Source organism: Oryctolagus cuniculus, chromosome 20 (genome assembly GCF_051225735.1).
Source record: "Oryctolagus cuniculus isolate XC-2025 breed Fujian yellow rabbit chromosome 20, ASM5122573v1, whole genome shotgun sequence".
Lineage (NCBI taxonomy): Eukaryota > Metazoa > Chordata > Mammalia > Lagomorpha > Leporidae > Oryctolagus > Oryctolagus cuniculus.
The window spans coordinates 44,768,795-44,794,103 of record NC_142886.1 but is presented as its reverse complement, the minus strand read 5'-3'; the positions used below and the strand labels follow the sequence as shown (position 1 = coordinate 44,794,103).

At 50.1% G+C, this 25,309-nt stretch overlaps 1 long non-coding RNA gene across 2 annotated transcripts; it reads right to left on the bottom strand.

Moving 5' to 3' along the window:
• Positions 1-9,027: 9,027 nt before the first annotated feature.
• Positions 9,028-25,306, bottom strand: LOC127488136 (uncharacterized). 2 transcript variants are annotated; one of them, XR_011385043.2, is made up of 3 exons: positions 24,077-25,306; positions 20,080-20,127; positions 9,028-9,582 (listed from the first exon to the last, which is right to left on the bottom strand). It is a non-coding gene; the product is annotated as an uncharacterized LOC127488136 (long non-coding RNA). The 2 variants fall into 2 exon arrangements; XR_016226915.1 differs by lacking the exon at positions 9,028-9,582 and adding an exon at positions 12,379-12,638.
• Between the last annotated feature and the right edge of the window lie 3 nt (positions 25,307-25,309).

The following is a 25,309-nucleotide window of genomic DNA, read 5'->3' as shown; positions in this document are numbered from 1 at the left end:
CAAAAAGATATTGCTCTTCCAATGCTGACTCAGCCATCATAGTTAATTTCAGAGACACATTTTGTTGGCATCTTTTCAGCAAGGATTCTCCCCTAGATTTAATTAGGATGGAAAAATCAACATTGTTTTTTTAAAAAGATTTATTTATTTATTTATTTGAAAGGCAGAGTTACAGAGAGGCAGAGGCAGAGAGCAAGAGAGAGGTCTTCCATCCACTGGTTCACTCCCCAGATGGCCGCAATGGCCGGAGCTACGTCGATCCGAAGCCAGGAGCTTCTTCTGGGTCTCCCATGTGGGTACAGGGACCCAAAGACTTGAACCATCTTCCACTGCTTTCCCAGCCCAAAGCGGAGAGCTTTAGATCAGAAGTGGAGCAGCTGGGACTCCAACCAGCGCCCATATGGGATGCCAGTACTGCAGACCAGGGCTTTAACCCACTATGCCACAGTGCCAGCCCCCAAATCAACATTCTAGCAGGCACTTACTTTTTACACTTTTTAAAAAAAAAAAAAAAAGAGCTGTGTTTAGCACAGCAAAAAGTATTATCCTGGGTTCTCACTGTGGCGACGCACACTGCACTGAAGAATCAGCCAGCTATGCTACCTGCTCTTGAAGAGAGACCAGGGGACAGCCTTGGACACAGAGAAGTCAACGGTAGGTCTTTGTAGAAGACAACAGTAGGGCTCAGAGGCTATCCACACAAGAAGGACCCCAGGAATCACCTCAAGTTAGAGACGGAGATGCTGAGGCCCTAGAAGGGGTCACACTGCCCAAGGTCACCGACGAGGAAACAGGTGGCACTCCAAAGGCTTCAAGCTTGCACACTGCTCGGAAAGGCAGGTGACAGCACCTGGGAATCCAAGGTCTCCTCCACCCTCCGACCACACGGCTGTGCTACCAGAGGTTGGAGGTGGGGCAGGAAACAAGGGGGTGGGTTGGGGAAAGGTTGATGAGTACTGGGTGATAGCTAGATAGAAGTAGTCCCGTGGTTCCGGGGGTGACTACAGATAGTGCTAATGTACTGTGTATTTCTCGATTTTGAAAACCTACAAGACAGGAATTGGGCTTTCACTATAAAGAAATGTTAAATGCTTGAAACAATAGCTGTATTTATCCTGACTAGAAATTACGCAGTGGATACAAGTAATGAAACATCACATAGTTATCCAGAATTAGGCTCAGTTTTTACATGGCTGCCAAAAATTTTGAGAGATAAAAACTAAAATGCTGGGGCTGGCGCTGTTGCATAGTGGGTAAAGCTGCCACCTGTAGTGCCAGAATCCCCTATGGGCACCGGTTCAAGACCCGGTTGCTCCACTTCCCATGCAGCTCTTAGAAGATGGCCCAAGTCCTTGGGCCCCTGCACTCGTGAGGGAGACCCCGAAGAAGCTCCTGGCTCCTGGCTTTCGATCAGTGCAGCTCTAGCTGTTGTGGCCATTTCGGGGAGTGAACCAGCAGATGGAAGACCTCTCTCTTTCTCTACCTCTGCCTCTCTGTTACTCTGCCTTTCAAATAAATAAATCTTTAAAAACAACAACAACAACAAAAGAATGGACTCAGGGTCAAGCTGTGGTCGCAACACCCTTTGGGTTCCTGTTGCCTGCAGAACAACTCGGGGGTGGGGGTGGATGGCGGGGAGAACATAACAAAAGCCCCGTTCAGTCCAGCTCCAACGCAACCCCAAGCTCCATGCACTCCCCCAGAGGGCCACCCCGCCAGCGGTTACAAAGCACAGCCCTGGAGCCAGACTTGCTGGGCTCGAATCCCCGACCTCGTTTACGTGCGAGACTCCGAGTAAGTCGCTTAACCTCTGCAGGACTTGGTCTTCTCCTCTACCAAACGGGGATGTCAATCACAGAGCTGCAGAGAGGAGCACATGGAGCCTGGTACCTTGCAAGCACAGAGGGGACCCCAAAACAGTCACAGAAAAATGGAACTGAAAGATGTTTATTTTGGTGGAAAAAATGAAATCCATGCGGTTTTTTCACAATGCACATTTTCCATGAATTCTTAGAAGACCCCTCAGATGACAGCAACATTAGCTACCATGATTAGTATTCTTGGCCCCCATACCAGGTCTGGCACTGACCTCTGCACTTTGGAGAACACAAAGTGAATGGCGGGGGCTGGGGTGCACTTGGCACAGCAGTTAAGGTGCTGCTTGGATGTCTGCATCCATATCAGACCACCTGATTCAAATCCTGGCTCCACGTCTAATTACAGCTTCCAGCTAATGTGCACCCTGGGAGGTGGTGGTGATGGTTCAAGCACTTGGGTTCCTGCCACCCACGTGGGACACCTGGATCTACAGAGACTCCAGGTGATCCCACAGCAACCTCAGGGAAAGGCTGAGTGATCGCCTATTCCCATCACACTCAGTGCACTGCTGTGTGCCAGGCCCGCTCCTCGGCACCTGACCAATGGCACCTCATCTCACCTCCCGACTGCCCTTCTTCTGGTCTCCTAGCCACAGACGAGGAGGCTGAGCGATGAGAGGTCAGGTGGGTTGTCCAAGCTCACTCAGCTGGTTCAGGATTCAAACCCACACACACCCAGCTCCACGGTCCACACCCTTAACTGTTAAGCTGCGGAGAGAACTGGGACTCAGAGACAGGAACGGAGTCCTCCGGGGCTCCAGTGAGTACACGGAGAACGGAATTCAAACCTAGGCCCTCAGAGGCCTGGCCAGGACACCCCCACCCCAGCCTGTCCACCCAGCACTCTAGTGATCCCATGGGCTTACCTAGTTCATGGTCTCGGCCCAGCCAGGCCCACCCACCCTGGACAGTGAGAATCCAGACTCCGCTCCCCAGGAAGCTCCCACTTGCGACACAGGTGGTTTCAAGTGCCTGCTTTCTGAGGTGGCTGCTGTCACAGGCTCGGTGCCCACCCCAGGGCGCGTGGCTGCCTTGCTGGGAGAAAGGCCCAAGGGACATAGCCTGGAGAACAACTCCCTCTCCACCCCACACCAGGACGGAGATACAGGGCATTATAATAATACTATAATAATTATATAATGTGAGCAGCACTTGCTTTCAGCTCTGAGGAATCCATTTTCCCTGAAGCCTGAAGTAAACCCCTGGAGAGGGAGGAAATCACTGAGGGAAACCTAAGCCTCTTGCTGGCGCCCGGCTTGCGTGAGACACGTGGGAACGGCAATGACCCCAGGCCCTGCTGGTCATCCCCCACCCCTCCGAAGCAGGCCACCCACCCACAGAGCAGAGGCAGTGACGTGTGAGGCCTGCAGCAGGCCCGCTGACCTGGGAAACACTTAACCCGTCTGCGAGTGCTTCCTCTTCAGTACAACCAACGTGACATCGGTCACTCCTGCCTTGCTATCAGGACTGATTTTCAACCGTGGAGTAAATGCACTGTGTACCAAGGGCATCACTGAAGACAGCTCACGGCTGATCTGCCCCCTCCACCATCAGACCCAGCACCCGCTTCCTTCAACAACCCCAAAGGGTTCAAAACGTTTGCACTTGGCTCCACTGCTTACCAACATACAGCTGCACAGCCTGTCACCTGTGGTAAGAGGGGAACAGCATCCCCCACAAGACTGCTAGCAGTCACAAACACAGCAAGGCACACGCCTGAAACAGGCTGCGGCCCCACATCAGCAGGTACAGCGACTGGCGCTAATGGTGCGTTCATCACCAACGGCGTACTCAGCACCTTGGGACGCAGGCAGCACGTGCACCTGTCCTCCCTGTGAGAGTGCGGGCCCCTTGAGGGCAGGAATAATGTGTCTTCTATCGTAACAGAATCAACCTTGAGCGGTGTGCTGGACTCCTCTTGCACACCTCGCCAAGGTGGAGTGCCACGCCCTTGGCCTTGGCCATGCCCTCGGCCTCAGCTTACCTCGTCTGGCACTGCTGCGATGGGATGGCCAGTTCCGTCGGGCCGAGCGCAGGCGTCATCTGGCAGCACCCTGTCCCACGTCTGGTCTCTCGTCTCCTGGCCCTATCCCAGGGCTTCTTTCGTGGATATCACCGTCCTGGGCAGACCTGCACAATCCGAAGTGTGGGAGGTTAACACCGCGTGGACAGCTCTTCATCAAGGACACAAGGCGACGCCCCCACTTTCTTCACCAAGAGGACGGTGCTGGGCCTTACAGTGACCCAGGAGGTTCCTGGGGAGCAGCAGCAGGCACTAGGGGCGGCGGCCTCCTCCATGGCATTCTTCCCTTCCCATGACTTCCCCAGGCCCCGGCTCTGGCTTCTGGCATTGTATTGTCAGATAAACTGCATCAGACTCTCCCCAAGGTTCCCGGGGCTGGGGAGGGGAGCAGATAACGGAAACCTCCGCCGCCTCCTCCCACCTCACAGTAAGCGGCAATCCATCCACCAGGTTCCCAGGAAAGAACCCGAGAAGAGATGCTCTGGTCCTCCTTTGCCTTACTCCTCCCTCATCGACCCAGCCAGACGACTTTCTTCCTGTTGACTTCGTTCCCACTGATTCAACCTTGCTTCCTACTGATTCTACTTTATTTCCTGCTAATTTGACTTCACTCCTACTTATTCCTCTTTACTTCCTGTGGGTTTGGCTCACTCCTCACTGTCAGCAGCCTCTGCCTTTGCATGGGCTGCCATCACCCCGCTCTCAGCAACCTCTCAATGGTCTCTGCTTCCCGCACTCTCCAAGACCGGACTTCTGGGAAAACCGTGTGGCCTGCACTGGAGCTCATATTCCCAGTTTAGAAGGTCCCGCTGTGGTATTAGGGCGACAGGCAAGAGTCTGGAGGCAGGGAGACAATGCAACCTAAACAACTTAGCCTCATTTTCAGCTGCTCCAAGACCAAGCAAGAGGCTGTAAGATTCCAAGAAGCAGTGCATTTGGCAATTGAAGTTTCGAGTTTGCCCCCATCTCTGGTTCCCTGGGATTCTTGCAACTCAGGACATTGCAGCTCCAGGCCTTCCCAGGAGGAAGCAGCCTAGCAGAGTCTAACAAACCAGCACTTTTGGCATCAGGGGACCCACGAGCCCACTGTGAGCTGGCTTCTCGTCCTCAGATAAAAGCGCTGCCTCATCTCTAGGCAAAGCATGCAGCAGCCAGAGGGAATTAAATTAATAAGCTGCAGGAGGAGCACGGGCCCACTCCACTCCTCCCTGTGAAGCACCAGCACGGATGCCTCCACCTCTGTGCTCACCAACAGCGGCTCCAACCTGGGACAGGCAGCCTGAAGTCCACTCTTCATGTACCTACCACCGTCCCCGCAGGCCCTCGAGGGGAGGAGGTCCAGCAAAGGCTTGCCTGTCTTAAACCCGAGTTACAATGCACTGTTTGTGCAGGGTCTACTGAAGGCCCTGGGGCTCTTTCTAAGATTCATTTATTTATTTGAAAGTCAGAGTTACATAGAGAGAGGAAAGGCAGAGACAGACAGAGGTCTTCCATCCGATGGTTCACTCTCCAATTGGCCACATCTGAAGCCAGGAGTCAGGAGTTTCCTCCGGGTCTCCCATGCCAGTGCAGAGGTCCAAGGATTTGGGCCATCTTCTACTGCTTTCCCAGGCCATAACAGAGAGCTGGATGGGAAGAGGAGCAGCCGGGACTCGAACCAGAGCCATATGGGATGCCGGCACTGCAGGCTACGGCTTTATCCGCAGAGCTGTCCCCCGGAGGGTTTTTTTTTTAAGCCAACATTTTGATTCCAGTTGTCACACTTAACTCCCCCTGAAGTGGCATTATTTGTCTTCAGCTTACGGATGGAGAAACCGAGGCTCAGAGAAGCAAGCGTTTTCACTGGAATCAGACAGGAAGGTCTGCTTCTCTTTACACCCACTACACCTTGCAGAAACTTATTTTAATGGTTTCTTTCAAGAGCTACACCGTGCTGGCCAGGAAGACGTCCCTGGGAAAGCACCAGCTATGATCACCCATCCACTTCTCAAGGGGGATTTTTTTTATCTGGTGTGAAGAGCTCTCTCCCCTTTCACCCGAAGCCCAGCTGCCTTCTGAGGCTGCTCTAACACTCTGCCCCATCCAGGAAGCTCTCTGGGCCCACTCCAGGCCACACTGACCACTCCAACCTACATACTTCCTTAGCGGCCAAGGCTGTGCAGATCCCTGGGTTCTTAATTCTCAGCATTCCATTAACTTCTCTTGTTCAGTGATGGTCATTCAACAATTAAAAACCTTCTAACTGAAGTTTAAGAGAAATATGCAAAGTATTGTGAGTATACAAGCTGAATAATGCCAGCCATTATGAACAAAGCTGCCACGAACACTTGCCTCCAGATCTCCGTGTGAGCATCTATTTCCTTTCCCTTGGGTAAATGCCTACGAGCGGCATTTGGGAGTGTCATCTTGCCATGTGCATTTCCCGATTATTACCAAAGTCCAGTGCCTCTTCAGCTAAATATTGGCCATGTGCATTTTACTTTGTGCAATACCTGTGAAGATCTTTTGATCATTTTTAAACACTTTAATGCTTCTATGCTAATTGCTGCATTTTAGCGTTCTTTTTGTACTTTGGACACACACCCTTTGTTAGATGCATACTTTCTCCCAGCCTGTGGCTGACCTTTTAATCTCCCTTTGAAGTGAGAACTCTGATTTTGATGATATTCCAGGAATACAAGGTTACGTGAGTCACAGTCCTGGCTTCAAGGAACACAGTGCTGTGGGGGAAACAGCAGTAAATCAACAGTCACAGCACGGTGGGATTACACGACGATGAGGGCGAGTACAGGCGTCACGGGAGCTCGGGGGGGACACCCATGGCTGCCTGGGTAAAGGCTTCCTGCAGGAAATAAATCTGAGTGAGTTTTAAAGGACGCACAGAGGAGCCGTGGGAGACAGGTAACGTAGTTAGAAGACAGAGCACACGCAGATGCACTTGGACCACTTTAAGCAGACAACACAACGGCTGGAGAACAGAGTGGGTGAAGGTCAGACCACAACAGGCCTTGACTGTTCAATTAAACAGTTTAGACTTTTGTTTTCTACAGAAGGCAACAGGGAGGCATAAATAAGATTAAAGGCAAAGGTCCTTCATTGCTTAAAATTTATTTTATTCATCGGACAGACTGATTTCCCATTTGCTGTTTCACTTCCCAAATGCCCAGATGGCTTCGCCAGGCTGAGCCAAAGACAGGAATTGGACCCAGGTCTCCCATGTGAGTGGCAAGGACCCAACTGTTTGAGCTGTCACCCACGGCCCCCCAGGATGGTCACCAGCAAGGAGCTGGAATCAGGAGCAGAGCTGAGACCCAAATGTAGGCACTGGGATATGGGGTACAAGCATCCCAAACCATGGCCTCACTGAGAAGTCAAATATCCACCCTGGGAAGGCATTTTTATATCAAAAATAATAAACTGTGATAAATAAAACATTGTGGTATTGGTGCAGGAACAGAAAAACAGAATAAGGCCAGCCCAGAAATGCGTCCACACATACAACAACTTGGCACGTAGCAGCAGTGGTATTAAAGGGCAGCTGGTAAGGAACATGCTATTTAATAACAGAAGTAGGGAAATCTGTGTGACGAACGTGAGATTTTTACTTTATATAACCCACAAAAATAGGCTGCAGACATACTGAAAATCCACACACACACACACACACACACACATCTTTGGGGCTGGCGTTGTGGCTCAGTGGGTGAAGCCACTGCCTACAACACAGGCATCTCACACTGGAGCACTGGTTCGAGTCCCAGCTGCTCTGCTTCTAATCCAGCTCCCTGCTAATGCACCTGGGAAAGCAGTGGAACATGATCCAAGTGCTTGGGCCCCTGCCACCCACGAGAGACCCAGATGGAGTTCCTTGTTCCTGGCTTCAGCCTGGCCCAGCCCTGGTCATCGGGGCCATTTGGGGAGTGAACCAACAGATGGAAGGCGGCTTTCTCCCTGTCTGTTCCTCTCATGCTCTGTCACTTTGTCGTTAAATAAATAACAAAACTTTATAAGGTCTTCAATATTTCTGATTCAAAAATAACAAACTATGTTTATGATAGTTAGGAAAGAAATTCTTAACCAAGGAACTGGGGTGTGGGGTGCTGTGGTTTTCCCCATTCTTGTGAGCGGGGTTTACGACGGTTTGATTTATGGATCCCTGGTGGGCAGTGACATCAGCAGCCTGTCCATGTGCTTGGCCGTTTGGACATACTCTCATCAGTGTCGAAGTCCTCTGCTCTTTCTTCTATGAGATTCTTCAGGTAGTCTAGATCCGAGCACTCTGCCAGCTACGCAGGATGCGAGCAGCTCCTCCCCACTTTACTCTGTTTGCCGAAGAGAAGCTCTTACTTTCAGAAAATCCGATTTAGCCAGGTCATCCAAGGGGAACTCAGGGTTCAGTCTGGCGACTTCTGTGCTTCCACTCGCTACCCAGGAGGCCCGGTGAGCCTCCACCTCTGCCAACCGAAGGCTTTCCCACATGTAGTTCACTCATTCAACCACTGCTTGAGTGCCTTGTGTGTGCCAGGCTGTCTCTTCCCCACTCAGGACAAGAGTGGACAAGACGAAGATGGGCCCTGGGGGAGCTTCCACTCCAGCAAAGTCAGCCGAAGCCTCCAAGGGAACTCTTCAATGCAATCACAGAAACCGGTGGGACTTCTGAGTGGGCTGAGCTGGGACTAACCCCGCTGAATGCATACGACCAGAAAGACATCGCGACCTCCTCAGGCAACCCTCAGAGACCGCGGACGATGAAGGGCAGCAGTGGAGGGCTGTGAGTGGGATGAGGAAAGAACAGCAAACCTTTGACTCCATTTTGCAGAAACATATTCCAGTCTCCAAAGGTTACTGCTGCACCTGAGCTGCCCGGTTCTAACACAGCAGAGCAACGCCCAGACTAAGCCAGGCTCAGCTGTTGGGCAGAAACACAACCAGGAAAGGAGAGAGATCTCAGTGAAGCCACAGGCTTTAAGCAAAATGGCTGCTATGCACCCTTAGCCCCTCACCCAGACAGCATCTCATAAAAGTACACAACAGATTAGGGGAGTCGAGATACCCAGAGGTGACTGGAAAGTGGTGGCTGACAGAAGAGGAGTGCATCCAGTCACGGTCTTGGGAAGCAGGGGAGAGCAGTCTCTAACCGGTACGGGTGATCACTCGCATCAGGCATTGTATGCAGGCTCTGCATAAATACCTCCAAATCACTTTAACTGACACAGTTGACAACAGCTGATTTAGATGCAGTCTACTCTCTTTATAAACTCAAGAACGGGGACTGGTGTTGTGGCACAGGTTAGGCCTCTGTTTGGAACACTGGCATACCATATCCGAGTACCAGTTTGAGTCTCGGCTGCTCGGCTTCCCATCCAGTTCCCTGCTGATGCACCTGGGAAAGCAGCAGATGATGGTCCAAGTACTTGAGCCTCTGCCAGACATGTGAGAGACCCAGACGGAGTTCTGGGCTTCTGGTTTTGGCCTGGCCCACGGGGGAGTGAACCAGCAGATGGAAGAGCCCTTCGCCCACTTCCGCCATTCAAATAAAAAAGCTGAAGGACAGGTGCCGTCCTCTGGAGGGGTATCCTTGCCCCCCAGAAACACTTCTAAGTTGCTGGAGAGGGAAATCTTAGTGATTGGGTGAATAAACCATGATCAGCAGATCACGACTCTGAGTCTTGGGTCCTCTCCCTAGGGAAAAAAAAGTCATATTTACATATAAGCCAAACTTGGTTTTTGAGTTTTTTCATTCTTTATAATACTTGTACACACTTTTGGGCCACAGTGTAACATTTCAATACATGTGTGCAGTGTCCTGATCAAATCAGGGTCACCAACACTTCCTCTTCCTAGACATTATCACCGGAGCCCTGAAGCATCCCTCCTCCACTTGCCCACACGAACCACAGTCTCCCCACTATGCCAAATAACACCAGGAACTCATTCTGCTGGTCTAACCCTGAATTGGTACCCGTTATCCAAACTTCCTCTATCCTCCCCTACCCACTCACGTGTCTAGTAATCTCTTCTCTGTCTTCAGATTGAGTAATACAATACCAGGACCCTGAAGCCTGGCTTTGAACTTGAGATTGCAATCTTTGACTTGTATGTAATACCCTCATTTCCCACGGAAACAAATAGTGTTGCCATTTTTATTCCACTTTCCCAAGTGTGTGAGTCTCCCATGATGCCTCCCTGTGGTTAGACTCCTTAATAATAATGTACTTAACACCCACATTTATAAGTGCTTGAAGTCTTGGTTAATGTCCCCCGGGTCTACTTCATTACTGAGCAAGCTGCATGGGGCTAGTATGTATTCATCCACACAGCACCCTCCCAGTGGCTCCACCCACCTGGTCATGCCCTGACCTGATTCCTTCTGTGGTCTCAAACTAGTGCCCAGGTTCCAGCATGCCTTCTCCACCTGAGTGTTGGATCCCAACCCAAGTTCTCCCACAATTATTTTGACTCAAGTTTATTACGTGTAAAAACACCATCCTCCTTCATGGAGAAAGGCTGTGGCATCATCCTTGCCCAGGGTGCCCTTACACAGAAGCCTCAACTGTCCAGGAGTATCCCCAGAACCCAACAGACCCAAACTCTCTGTGCAGCTTCTAGATAATTCAATGTCTGCATACTACAGCTCACGTCTCTGTTCTTAGTGGAACCTCCCGGCACTGCTCAGAGCCCTTCATGCACACCACGCAGACCTGAGCAATTCATGACTTTTTTGTTGACAAACTGTAAAAGTAGAAACCTAGAAGCAGCATAAAGAGAGCTGACAAATTTGGGGTTAAGCTAACACTACATCCTGGGTGGGGAGGTTGTGTTAGGTCTTACAAATCTGGAGCGCATTGATACCTACATCACATGTAGACTAAATATACTTTAAGTGCCTAGTAGCCGTTTGTGGACGGTGGCTACATACTAGACAGCAATTCTCCAGAAAGTTTACAAGGACCTTCTTTCAAAGTGATCATAAAGGAATCTCTCCCTCCACAAGAAAAGTTAGGAAGGAGAAATCAACATCAGAAGTAAGGGTAGGGCGGTGCCACAGCTCACTAGGCTAAACCTCCGCCTGCGGCGCCGGCACACTGGGTTCAAGCCCCAGTCAGGGCGCCGGATTCTGTCCCGGTTGCCTCTCTTCCAGGCCAGCTCTCTGCTGTGGCCCAGGAGTGCAGTGGAAGATGGCCCAATGCTTGGGCCCTGCACCCGTATGGGAGACCAGGAGAAGCACCTGGCTCCTGGCTTCAGATCAGCACGGTGCGTGAGCTGCAGTGCTCCAGCCATAGTGGCTATTGGAGGGTGAACCAACAGTAAAGGAAGACCTTTCTCCCTGTCTCTCTCACTGTCCACTCTGCCTGTCAAAAATAAAAATAAAAAAGTAAGGGTAGAGTGGCATCAGGATGGGGGTGACCAAGAGACCAGCTTTCATGATTCCAAAGGAAGACAAATATGAACAGCTATCCACAAACTAAAATAGCCCTGGGAAGGCCCAAAGGCTCATTAAAGAATCTTCAGTAAGACCACATAATACAAGGCCAGCGCCGCCGCTCACTTGGCAAATCCTCCACCTGCGGCACCGGCACACCGGGTTCTAGACCTGGCTGGGGCGCCGGATTCTGTCCCGGTTGCTCCTCTTCCAGGCCAGCTCTCTGCTGTGGCCCGGGAAGGCAGTGGAGGATGGCGCAGGTCCTTGGGCCCTGCACCCGCATGGGAGACCAGGAGAAGCACCTGGCTCCTGGCTTCGGATCAGCGCGGTGTGCCAGTCGCAGCACGCTGGCCGCAGTGGCCATTGTGGGGTGAACCAACGGCAAAGGAAGACCTTTCTCTGTGTCTCTTTCTCTGTCACTGTCTAAATCTGCCTGTCAAAAACCAAAAACAAAACAAAAAGACCACATGCAAAACAGACCCAAAGAGGAGAGGAGGGGAGGGGAGGGGAGAGGATGGGAGGGGAGGGGAGGGGTACCCAGACGAAAATGAGTGTGGGTGAGACCCACTGCTGAGACAGCCAGGGACAAAGAAGAGAGGCAGAGGCTGCCGGCATCGGCTCTGCGGCAGGAACCGTGCCGGTCCCCAGTGGCTCCACAGAGGACACGGGTGTCTTCTGCAGTGAGGTAACCAGCAGCTGCCACTGTTAGGGAGCCCTAGTCAGGGTGAGCCCTTGGCTGGGGAACTCCCGTCCCGGCAGCAGCTGTCTTTGTGCCACTCCAGCATCAGAGCCACCACCTCTCCTCTCAGATGAGCCCCTGAAATCCAACCCACAGCCGATGACTCCAGACTCCAGACCCCAGCTCTGTGGCTCCGCCGCACGTGCCCACGGCTCAGACACTCCACCCACCACCACGGTAAGTTATCTTATACCTCAGGTCCCAGAGCCCAGGTCTCCTGCACATGCCTACGCTCTGGGTACCAGCTCAGCCACCGCAGAGAACCATGTCCCACCCTGGCCCTCGAGCCACTCTAGCTATGACCACACCTGTGCTCCCATCGATGGTTTCCGGCTGCTTCCAAAGCACTCGCTCAGGGAGTGGTATTGAGCCTCGTGGTTACGGTGCCTACGTCCCACATCAGAGAGCCTGGGTTCACTCCTGCCTCAAGCTCCTGACTCCAGCTCACACCCACAGATCCTGGGGAAGCAGCAGTGACGGTTCAAGTAGCACGCTCTTGCCACCTGCACAGCAGACCTGGATGAAGGCTCTGGCTCCTGGATTCAGCCCTAGCACAGTCCCAGCCACTGCAGACATCTGAGGAATGAAGACATAAACAGGATTGTACTCACTGTCTGTCTATCTGTGTCTGTCTCTCTGTCTCTCTCTCTCACTCCTACCCCTCAACGACAAACGGGAGTGTCCTTGTTCTGTGCCTCACATACCGTAACCAACACAGAGGCAGGGGTGTCTGCACCCTGAGCACCAGGGCCATTGTGATCCCAGAGCCAAGAACTTCAGAGCTATGCTTCAGGGTTCAGCATGACGACAAGTGTCATCTGATACTAGTGCAACAGCCAATATGAGTGGGCCCACGAGCTGGACCCAATACCAAGGAGCTCTCGTTAGCCACAGCTCCCTTGGTGAGGGAAAGAGACTGGAAGATTAGTAACCACCACCAATGAAGTTCAAGAGACAAGCAGCCATCACCGATGAAGCCCAGCAGCTCTCCCCACAAGTGCAAACGTTCCTACACTGGGCAGCAGTGACCGCAGCTGACAGCGGCAGAGACGCTGCACGGTTTCCCCTCACTGCTGCCAGACCGTTACAGCCAGGCAGCGGTCACCCTTCATCTCCCTCCCACACAGGGGAAGTTCATCCCACAGCGAAACCATCCCACGACATCTGGAAAAGCTCACTGCTCCATCAGTGTGCATCAGAGTAACAACAAGAAATCCGGAAAAATATCACCACCAAAGGAACTAATAACCTCCTAGTAGAACCCCCAAGTTATAGATATACAAACTTTCCAATAATGATTCCAAATAATTCTTTGTGAACTTCAAAAAATACAGAGGAAAAAAATCAGTGAAATCAGGAGAGCAATAAATGAGCAAAATGAGAATTTCAACAAGAGATTCAAGTCATAAACAAAAAGGTGGAAATCTGAAGCTGAAAATATAATGAATGAAATGAAAAATGCAACAGTGAGTTTAAATAGAATGCATCAAACAAAAAAAATCCATGAACTGTGTATTTGAAAACATACAGTTAGAAGAGAAAAAAGAAAATGGAATAGAAAGAAATGAAAAGGAACCAGCACTGTGGCACAGCAGGTGAAGCTACTGTTGTCTGCGATACCAGGATCCCATACTGGAACACTGGTTCAAGCCTCAGTCGCCAGCTTCCTGCTAATACATCCTGAATGGCAGTAGAAAAAGACCTAAGAACTTGGGCTCCTGGCATTTATATGGGAAACATGGTGGAGCTCTTGGCTGCTGGCTTTGGCTTGGAGCAGACTTGGCTGTTGCAGCCACTTGAGACGTGAACGAGCAGAAGGAGATCTGTCTTTCCCCCTCTGTCACTCTTTCAACTAAACCAATAAATCTTTTTTAAAAAAGAAATGAAGAGGAGTCAGCACCATGGCATAGTAGCTAAACCTCCACCTGCAGCACCTGCTCCCACATAGGCACTGGCTCATGTCCCAGCTGCTCTTCTTCCAATCCAGCTCTCTGATATAGCCTGGGAAGGCAGCAGGAGGTGGCCCAAGTCCTTGGGCCTCTGCACCTACATGGGAGACCCAGAAGCTCCTGGCTCCTGGCTTCAGATCAGCTCAGCTCCAGCTGTTGTAGCCATTTGGGGAGTGAACCAGCAAACGGAAGACCTTTCTCTGTGTCTGTCCCTCTCTCTGTAAGTCTACCCTCAAATAAATACATAAATATTAAAAAAATGAACACTTACAGGACAATGGCACAGTTATTAGAAGAAATATTTGAATTACGAGAATTCAAGAAGAGAGACAACAAAAGGACAGAAGGTTTATATAAGGAAATAATAACTGAAAACTTCCCAAACCTGGAGAAGGGTAAGTTTCCAGGTATAGGAAAGGTATGGGAAGGTCAAAGGTCTCTGTTATAGGCTGAGGAGGATTTGTCTCTCCAAACTGCTTAAATTTAAAGGTCTTACTGTTCACAGATGATTGATTAAGGGCGGAGACCTGATCTAATAATGGAGACTGAGGGGCTGGGCCAGTGGGAGGTATTTGGGTTACTGGGGATAGGCCCAGTAACTTGGTTCCCATGAGATCTTTGAGTGTTTCTGTTCGAGCCCGGCCTAGGCTATCTGCTTCCTGGTTCAAGACTCGGTAACTGCCACCACACCCACCATAACCAGCCTTCTCCAGATGCTGACTACAGGGCCTCCTGACCTTGGAATCCAGACTGTAGCAGAAATAAACCTTTGCTTTCCCAAAAACTCCCTCAGGTACTTTATTCCATAAAGGTAGACTAACATAGCCTCCAACCACAAACAATCCAAACCAGCCTACACCAAGACAAATCAAAGACAAAAAAGAGGACTCTGCTCTCCTAACCTCTCCTCTCTCCCCTCTCAGGACTCACCAACACAGGTCACGTTCACACCAAAACCAGGAAGAAAGTGGCCTGTGTCATCACTGGGGAGCACTACACCCGCCTGAGCAACAACTGCCACACTGAGAACTGCACGTGGGAGATGGCCACCATCCCAGCGAGCAGCTCTGCAGGACGACAGCGGGCGGTCACATCTGAGGACGCAGACATAGGGACCCTGCGAGAGGTCTCCATCAAGCTGCAGGAAGAGGTCAGAGAAAGGAGAGAGAATCATGTTCCCCGGGCCTCAGCCCTAGATCAGGAGATCACGGAAGTCCAGGCATCCTGATCCCAGGGAAGGCTAACGTCTCTGGAATCTGGAGTCTGTCCGACACTCAGGTCACTCAGCTACAGCTGGTATGAATTTCAAACCACATGAAGTTGAGTCTTTCTGGTATGCCATAATATTTTCAATAAACAAAGGACAAGAACAATGAAAAGAGGATCTTTACAGCAGCAAGAATAAACAAAAGCATTTCACATAAGGGATTCTTAACAGGGCCAGCAGCAGAGTTCTCTGCAGAAAGCTGACAGGCCAGAGAGAACTGGCTGATACATTCAGAGTACCGAAGGGAAGGAAGCCACCAGCCACACAGCATTTCTACCGGACAAAGCTGTCCTTCTCGAAGAATAAAGACTTTCCCAAAGAAAACATGAGAGATTTGTCCCACTAGGCTTGCCTTACAAGAAATGTGACAGTCCATTCTTCAATCTGAGATAAAAGAATGTTAATTAGGGGCTGGCTCTGTGGCATAGTGGGCTAAGCCTGCACCTGCTGCACTGGCATCCCATATGGGCACCTGATCTAGTCCTCTAGTCCCAGCTACTCCACTTCTGATCCAGCTCTCTGGTATGGTCTGGGAAAGCAGAAGATGGCCCAAGTGCTTGGGCCCCTGCATTCGCATGGAAAACCTGGAAGAAGATCCAGGCACCTGGCTTAGGATCAGTCCAGCTCCAGCCATTCTGGCCACTTGGAGAGTAAGCCAGTGGAGGAAGACCTTTCTCTCTCTCCCACTGTCTGTAACTCTACCTCAAGTAAATAAATTTTTTAAAAAATTTTAGGCTGCAGCTCACTAGGCTAATCCTCCGCCTGTGGCGCCAGCACACCGGGTTCTAGTTCCAGTCAGGGCTCCTCTTCCTGTCCAGCTCTCTGCTATGGCCCGGGAAGGCAGTGGAGGATGGCCCAAGTGCTTGGGCCCTGCACCCGCTTAGGAGACCAAGAGAAGCACCTGGCTCCTGCCTTCGGATCGGCACGGTGCACTGGCCGCAGCATGCCAGCCGCAGCGGCCACTGGGGGGTGAAGCAACGGCAAAGGAAGACCTTTCTCTCTGTCTCTCGCTCTCACTGTCCACTCTGCCTGTCAAAAAAATATTTTTTAAAGAATTTTGATTACTAACAAGAAAGTGTAAAACTTGTGGGTAAAATATACAATTTCTGAAAAACTCTAATATAGTAATAGTGGTATATAAATCATGTATATCTTTATGGATGCTAAAAGATAAAACTATTAAAATTATAACTACAATCATTGTTAAGGAATACATAAGATAAATTATGACATCAAAAACATAAAAGGAGCAAAATGTACTTTCAATGTAATCAGAGTTAAGCTGTGGACAGCTTGCAACAGCCCATTACAAGTTTTCTTCGCACAAGCCTCATGGTAACCACAGAGCAGACACCTAGAGGAAACAGGCAGAGACAAAAAGAACCCAAAGCAAACTGCTAAAGAAAATTATCTGATCACAAGAGAACCAGAAAGGAACGAAGAAGCTACAAAGCAACCAGAAAACACTTAACAAAGTAACAGTAGCTCTTTACCTTTCAATAATTACCTTGAACAAAAATGTATTAAATTCTCCAATCAAAAACACTGGGCAGGAGCCAGCATTGCGAGCACAGTGGGTAAAGCTGCCGCCTGTGATGCCAGTACCCCCTTATGGGTACCACTTCCACATCCTGGCTGCTCCATTTCCCATCCAACTCCCTGCTAATGGCCCGGGGAAAGCAGCAGAGGATGGTCCAAGTGCTTGGGCCCCTGCTACCCCAACGGGAGACCTAGATGAACTCCTGGCTTCGGCCTGGCCCAGCCCGGCTGTTGCAGCCACTTGGGGAATGAACCAGGGGCTGGAAATCTACCTCTCTGTCTCTCCATCTTTCTCTGTAACTCTTTCAAATAAATAAATAAATCTTTAAAAAATAAAAACAGAACATTAAGTGACTGAATAGGCAAAAATAAAATAAAAAGTTAAGACTCAATTATATGTTGTCTACAAGAGATATACTTCACCTCTAAGGACACATGTGGATTCAAAGTGAGGGGGTGGAAAAAGATAATCTATAAAACACAGAAACCAAAAGACACAAGGTCACCACACTGACATCAGATAGCATGGACTTTAAATGAAAACTGTATAAGAGACTAAGAAGACCACATTACATAATGATTAATGGGTCAATTCATCAACAAAATAATTATAAATTCATATGCACTCAACATGAGAGTGCCTAAGAAAGCAAATATTAATAGACTTGAAGAGATACATTATGAACAATAATAGGGCATTTTATACCACACTTTGAACAATGGACAGATTTCCAGACAGAAAAATCAGTAAGGAAACACTGAATTTGAATACTTTAGACAAAATAACAGACATACACAAACCATCAAAAAAGCTGCAAGGCATACATTCTTCAAAATAAACTATGATAGGCTACGAAACAAGCCATAGCAAACTTAAGAATACAGAAATCTTATCAAGTGTATTTTCCAACCACATAAGTATAAAATGAGAATTCTGGAAATTTACTAAGTATGTGGAAATTAAGCAACATGCTTCTAGACAACGAGTCGAAAAAGAAATTTAAAATATCTTCAAACAAAAATGGAAACAGAACACACCAAAACTTAAGGAATACAGCACAGGCAGTTCTAAGGAGTTCATCGTAATCAACATCTGCGTGAAAATAAGCTTTCTAGCCTCCCTTGCAGCTAAGGGTAAGCAGGTGAGACATCCTGGCCAATTTCGTGGACGTAGGAAGAACTTTCTCTGGCATCTAGGAAATGCCTCCCTTTTCTATTCCTGCCAGGGTATGCGGGTGTAGACGCCGACGGCTGGGGCAGCCCTCTTGGCCGGGGGTGAAGAATCAAAGCCCCCATGGCAGAGCCACAAGACAGGAGGATCTGGAATCCGACACTGGGTGGCACAGATCAGCTCTGGATCACCTGCTTCCAAACTTTGATGCCACAAGCAAACAAATGTGAATCTTGTTAGTGCCGCTCTGGTGGGCACAGGGGCAATCCGCCCACTTCCAGATTCAGCCAATCCTGCGTGATACTGATGCTGAACGTCCTGAGGGAAGGAGATGCCCTCGACCTCTCCCCAAGGGACTTCGGGAGAATGTGAGATTTAATGCTTCAAGATGACCATTCATCACTCTGACCAGCCACCTTTTGGCCAGAGAAAAGCAAACAGTGCAGAAAAGCACGTGGAGCAAAACAAACATCCACATTCGCACAACATCCCCAAACTGATTCATACAGGTTCACGTTTTATTATTGCTGTAACACACACACACACACACACACACACACACACGCCAGCTTTAAGTCATCTCACAGTACCCCCCCTCCCCACGCATCCGTATCCACACATGCACTCACATTCACTTTCCTCTCAAACGCACGCCTGCGCTCCGGGGGAATTCTCTTGGACGGTTCCTGCTTCTCAAGTTCACACGTGAGCCCAACTGTGAATGCTCATGCGTGTCATCACACTGCCCGTTTTGTTCCACTTCTTGCTTTCTCCTACTCAATGTCTTCCTGAGCTCTCCATGCTAACTCAGTCAGATTTGTTAACTGCTGGGTAGCACTGCATTCGGTGAGTGCAGCACAGGCTGTTTACTCATTGTCTCGTGAGAAAACACAGCTGATTCTCCTTCCATAGAAGTGTAATCTTCCCCTGGGTCATAAGAGATAAGTGTGGATGATTTTCACTTTTTAGTAGATATTTTAAAAAAAAGATTTATTTATTTGAAAAGCAGGGTTACAGAGAGGCAGTGGCAGCGGCGCAGAGAGAGAGAGAGGTCTTCCATCCACTGGTTCACTCCCCAGATGGCCACAACAGGTGGAGCTGGGCTGATCCAAAACCAGGAGCCAGGAGCTTCTTCCTGGTCTCCCACGCGGGTACAGGGGCCCAGCCACAGCAGAGAGCTGGATTGAAAGTGGAGCAGCCAGGGCTCAAACCAGCACTCATATGGCATGCCGGCACTGCAGGCAGCAGCTTTACCCACTACACCACAGCAGCGGCCCCAGCGGCAACTCTGAATCCCACGTGGCTGATGGCCCTGCCTCACCACCTCCTGGACCTTCTGCAAGCATCGGTGAGCAGCTCTTTCCTGGCAGGGGGTAAAGGTCATATTTTTGTGTGCTGACACCACCCCCGCGTGACTCAGGAGGAACTGCACTGTCTCTTTGATCGTGCATGCTTTGCATACAGCAGGCACTCGATAAATGCTCCCTGGCTCGTTTTGGTAAAACAGAGCAGAGAACTGAATCAGAGTGGAGCAGCCAGGACTTGAACTGGTGCCGGTATTGGATGCCGGCACTGCAGGCAGCGGCTCTGCTACACCACAGCGCCAGCTGCAGTAGATATTCTTAAAATGCTCTCTCAAGTAGAAACACTAATTTCAGTGCACCAGTCACTACAGAAGTAATTTTCCCCAAGTTCTCACTAACATGTGACATCATCATTTTATTCTTCCTCAACCTGATAAGAAAAAGTTAATGTCATATAGTTGTATCTGTATGTCTTCATCTAACAAAATTGAACACTGTCTCATAAAATTAATGGCCATTTGTATTTCCTATTTTGTGAATTTCTTGTTCATATCCTTTGCCCATTTTTTCTACTGATATTTACTTTGCTTGTGGGTCTTATATCTTAGTTTCTAAAAAATACATTCCTTCACCAAGGTCATGGAAAAACTATGCTTTCTTCCTAATAGCTTTAAAACTGTATTCTTCATCTGTCTACTCCTAAAAATTTGTGGAAATAAAAAATATAATTCCTGAAAAGAAAGCCTCAATTGATAAGTCACACGGATACTGGTAAAGAGGAACTCACCACACTAACAGGAACATCAGCCTAAGGACATGGCTCAGGAAGTAGCAGCTGAAAGACAGAGAAGGGGAAAAATAAAGATAAGCTTAGACACAGGGGACTACTGCAGAAATTCAAACACCTATTTAATCAGAATTTCAAAAGACGAAAATAAACAGAATGAAAAAAAGACAGCACTTGAAGAAACAGTCGCTGAGCACTTTCTAGATCTACAGAAAAACTGCTGGGTCCCATCAACCAGGGCAGAGGCATGTGACAACAACAAGACCTGCCTCAGAGAAATCAGGATTTACCCGCATTCAGGGTAAGGCCACCCGCACAGTCATTTATTTCAAGAGGCTGGAGATAAAGTCCCCGCCCCACCCCAGGAGGGCTCAGCAGCCAGGAGGGGAGTGAGTGCCGGGTGGGCAGCCTGCGGCACCTGCTTCTCAGCAAACGTAACTTCAACAGACACGGAAGAGGCACCAGGAAAATTCAACAGGCCCTGAGGAACGCAGCAGCCCGGGAAAGGCAGCCCAGCCCGGGCCGGATGAAACACATCCGCCAAAACCTACAGGCACATCACGGTCACCGCCAAACGTACTACAGACACTGCTGCTACTGGCACCTAGGATTAAACTATTCACACAAACACTCGAGGGCAATGAAACAGGAAGAGCTGGAGACGGAGACGGAGAGAGACACAGGAAAATATAAGGGGTGAAAAGAATGAAAAAAATCTTGTCATTCAGATAAACTAATCACTAACACTGAGTAGAGTTCAGCAAGGATGCAGGAGATCAACAACGAAATCCATCAGCGTTCCTTCACGCCAGGAAGTACCATCAAAAAAACCAGTATTAACACAACAGCGATGAGTGGCATGGCAATTAAAGACGTCACTCGGGACGCCCACATCCCACACCAGAATGCCTAGGTTCAGGTCCCAGCTCCGCTGCCTGACGATGGGCGCCTCGGGAGTCAGCAAGTAGCACCGCCCACTTGGGAGACCCTGACTCAGCTCCTGGCCCCTCACACTGGCCTGATCCAGTCCCAGCTGTTGCAAGCACTGGAGAGGATGAAAAACCCCTCTCTGACTCTCTGCCTTTCAAATAAGTACAATAATTTTTAAAAATGCCATTCAGAAAATCAACAAAACTATAACATATCTAGAAATACACTAAATAAAATGTGTAATGCTTTCATGAAGATATTATAAAATGATATCAAAAAATCAGATTTCCTTCAAGTGCATAAATTCAATGAAAATGGATAAAAATCCCAAAAGTATCAGGAAGAATTTCAGGGATGCAAAAGTTCATGAACAGCTAAAACAATTCTGAAAAAGAACAAAAAAGGAAGGCCTACCCACTTCAAATCAAATTTGTAGTTTTCTTAAGGTGTAGTTTTACCAAAGGAACAAACAAATGAGATGGAATAGAGCCCAGACCTGTTACTACGTAAACATCTGGTGTGAACAGTAATGGCGTGAGAAGTCTGGTGTGGAAAGGTAGATTATTCCACAGTAAGAGATTGGTAAATATTTAGAAAAATTAAGAGGCAGCCAGACTGCTACCTGGTATACATGAAGTCTATGTATGGACCTTGCATATTAACATGAGCCCCACAACAAGTTAATTAGCTGGAATTCAATATTGAAAAATCCTTAAAAATGAAAAGATAGGTCAAGAGATATTTTTAAATGAAAGTTAAATGACTATGAAAGCCAAAAGTAGTGCACAGTCTAAATATTTACCTCAGTTTATGCTAAAAGTGTGCAGATGATGAGACAATTTTCTAGGAAGAACAAAACATCTACCAACAAGAAATCTGAAGATCTGAGGGTGGAACAAGCAGAGCCACCCTCAATCACAGAGGGCCCGGGGTCGCAGTCATCCCAGGGCTGAGCTGCGCTTCTGATATGGATTCAGGTCAAGGCTAACTCGCCTCTGGCCAAGGGGAAGCCACCGTCTGGTTCAAGGAGCCCACTGCAGTTCTACCACATGCTGCTCACTCGCCAGCTTCTCGACTACTTGGGACAGTCTGAATACCTTTGGGTTGTGATTTGTGTTCTCATTTGTGCTGTGAGTATGGACTTGGGGCAGGGGTTAGTACAGGGTCTTGCCACTCAGAACCAGGTCACAGACCCTTACCACCAGCCTTACTTTGGAGCATGCTAATAATGCAGAATCTCGAGGCCTGGGCCAACTCTAAAAATTACAGTTCACATTTTAACAAGATCGCTATATATGCCTTAAAGTTGGAGAACCGGTTCAACTTACAGAAAACAGTTAAGTTTACAGAGCTGGATGGTAGCTATGCGGTGGGCAAAGCTAGGATCCCGAACTCTACTTGGAATATCCTTGTCCCAGATTCTCTACTAATATAGGGATACCACTTCATCCCTACGAGTAAAGACTACAACATCTTTTTTAGCTTGAGCTCACTTGATCAGAAGTCTTAATTATCTAGAAAATGGCCCAGACCCAGGAATAACAAAAAACGAATCAAACAAAACGAACCCCTCCAGGCACCAGCACAGATGCCTCAGTATTTACTGATGAGGACCTCTGTACCTCGCATTCTGGCAAGATCAAACACTCGCAAGTCTAATAAACTTGGCGTTATGGTTCCCTGCCCACTGAAGATTGGAATCAGCAAATTTAAAGAAGGGCAAAGGGAAAGAAATAAAATATGGGATTGGGGTGAAGTTTACAATGAGGATTGATGGGAGAAAGAATAGCTTTGACATTTTCATGGTTATTTAGTTTTGCACATCTATTCACACCTCAGAACCAGTGACTCCAATCTCAGAGAAGTGACAGTCAACCCAGTCTGTCAGAATCACTGAGGAGTCCGTTTTGCAAGGGGAAAAGGGAAAAAAAAAAAAAAATAAAGTACCTCCCAAGCCTCGATCTAATTGTTTTGGGGTGGGATCCAGGCACAGGAAGTGGATTAGAGCTTCCCAGGTGATGCTCGGTGGTTCAGGGCCAGTCAGCGGAGCGCCCAGAAGCCGGGGCACCTGGAGAACCTCGGAAGAGGCGCGTTACAGCCTAAAGCAATCACCGCACCAGAGCCAAGGGTTTGCTGGGATGACTCTGGTCACCAGGGTTCTCTTCCAAAGTGAAAACACTTTGTACCTTTGCAGCGAGGGTGACAGCAAGACAGCCTAGGACTAAAGGACACGGGACACACTGCGACGCCCCGAGTCTACTCAGGGAGACCCGAGGACACCGGGTTCCCCCGCCCCACCTGGGGGCCCTATTATAATGCGGCCTCTGACTCAAAGGGGTTTGGGAAGGGCTCAAGATTCTGCAGCCCCTGCGCGCTCCAGGCACCAGGCTCGGCGCACCAAGGCTGGAGCATCCTGCCAGCCAGCACTCACTCTTGGGAACCAGACCAGAAAGATGGCCTCCCCGCTCCTGAAGAGTGAGCGCCACAGGGGCCCCTGGCAACAGGGCGCTTCCCGTCTCCCAGGACGATAGGGCTGGAGCAGCAGGGGCTGCCCGTGGAGACATGGGCTCAGGATGCGGCTGGCCTGGCCCGCGCATTACCAAAGTACAGCACCAAGGATTTGCCACGTGTGACGAGATCCCGTTAAGACACGAGAGCATCAGTTACAGACGGCTGCCTGCCACTCCCCTCACCAACAGGCCCTTGCTCACCCACCCGGGATTCACAAAGACTCAGGAAGGAAGGGAAAGCCCACGGTCAGGCTGACTGGCGTCAGAGCCCTGCTGGGCAGACGACAGGCTGGGGAGGCTGGCCTGTGTCGGAGGCACACAATAGCTGCTGGCCCCCCTCTCCCTGGAATGTCAATGAAGAAAGTGCAAGACCTCCTCCGAAGCTGCCCGAGAAACCGCGGGGCATCCTTATTACATTTCCATTTTTTGGAACCCCTTCCCAAATGACTTTCTGAATGCCACAAAAGAGTGATGTATACTCTTGCTCAATATTAAGACGCCCTCATGCAAAAGTGAGGAAATTAAGCAGAAAGGAGCCATATTCCCCAAACACTTACAAATTCACCCAGCCAAGGGGATCCGGCTCTTCCTGCAGGGTTCCTTCCCCCTGCTGACAGAAGCAGAGGGAGTGCAAAAGAAACTGGCAATTCCAGGGGCATCCCGGGTCCTGGAGGCGTCCTTGTGGCCGGGTCAGCGGCCACGCTGGCTCCTGGGGGCCCCCGTTCCTGGCCACGAAAGGCCGTGCCAGCAGCACTGCTTAAAACTGGACTTGTTCATCACTTCGACCTCAGAGCTCTGGGCAAGCCTGAGACTTTCCCAACAGAGCTTATTACCGAGGTTTTCATCTTGCCAGGGGCTATCCGGGTCTGGAGTCTAGAGCCGTCCGCAGGGCACGCAGCCCGAGAAGCGGCAGCTCCAACGTTGACACCAGCACCATCAGGTCTGCGCTGCTGGGCCGTGCCTCTCCCTCCACCGTCCGGAGAGCAGAGACGGACCCCGCAGGCCCAGCGGTCAGGGCTCCCCACGCGGCCCCTCCTCTGCACTGCCGCGACACTGCAAGGCCGAACGTTGCCTTCGTGCTTGAGGGCCAGGGGCACCGGACACCAGCGGGGTGTCGGGGCCGCAAGCCCGGAGCTGGGTCTGCGTGTTTTCCTCGGGCCTCGCTTTAATTGCCTTAATGGGCACTCGTTAGTAGCAAATGAAGTCAAACTGTTCTCCTCGGCGGCTGTAATTTGGAGAGAGACGGTTTCGGCATCATCATCCGAGGGCTTTTCCAATGCACTGCTCTCGGGGCGGGTGGAGGGAGGCGCTTCCTTTCAAGTATTCACTGTAAATTACGCGATCATTAACGAAGTCGAGGCATAAAGGGGGGAAAAATCCCTGTTTCCTCACCGCGTTTCGCAACGGCTATTAGAGGCCCACAGCACCATCAAAGCCGCGGAAAAGCAGCCTGGCGCGCGGGGCGCTCCGCCGAGAGAGCGCACCCCGGCACCCACAGGCGCGGGCTGCGGACGCTCCGCGCACCCGGGACGCCAGGCCCAGGGGCGCGGGGCTGCTCCGGCCTCGCAGGCCGGGCTCCGGGCTCCGGGCGGCCCGGCGTCGACGGCGCTCCACGCGGGGCCAGAGCCCGGGGCCGGCAGCCGCACACAGCGGCCGACCTGCACGCCCGCGGCGGCGGGGCGAGCCCGAGCCGCCCCACCGCAGGGCCACCACACCGCTCCCGCTCCGGGCAGCAGCGCCTGCGGGGCCGCACCGGAGCCCCAGACGCTTCCAGAAGCCCTGGCGCACGG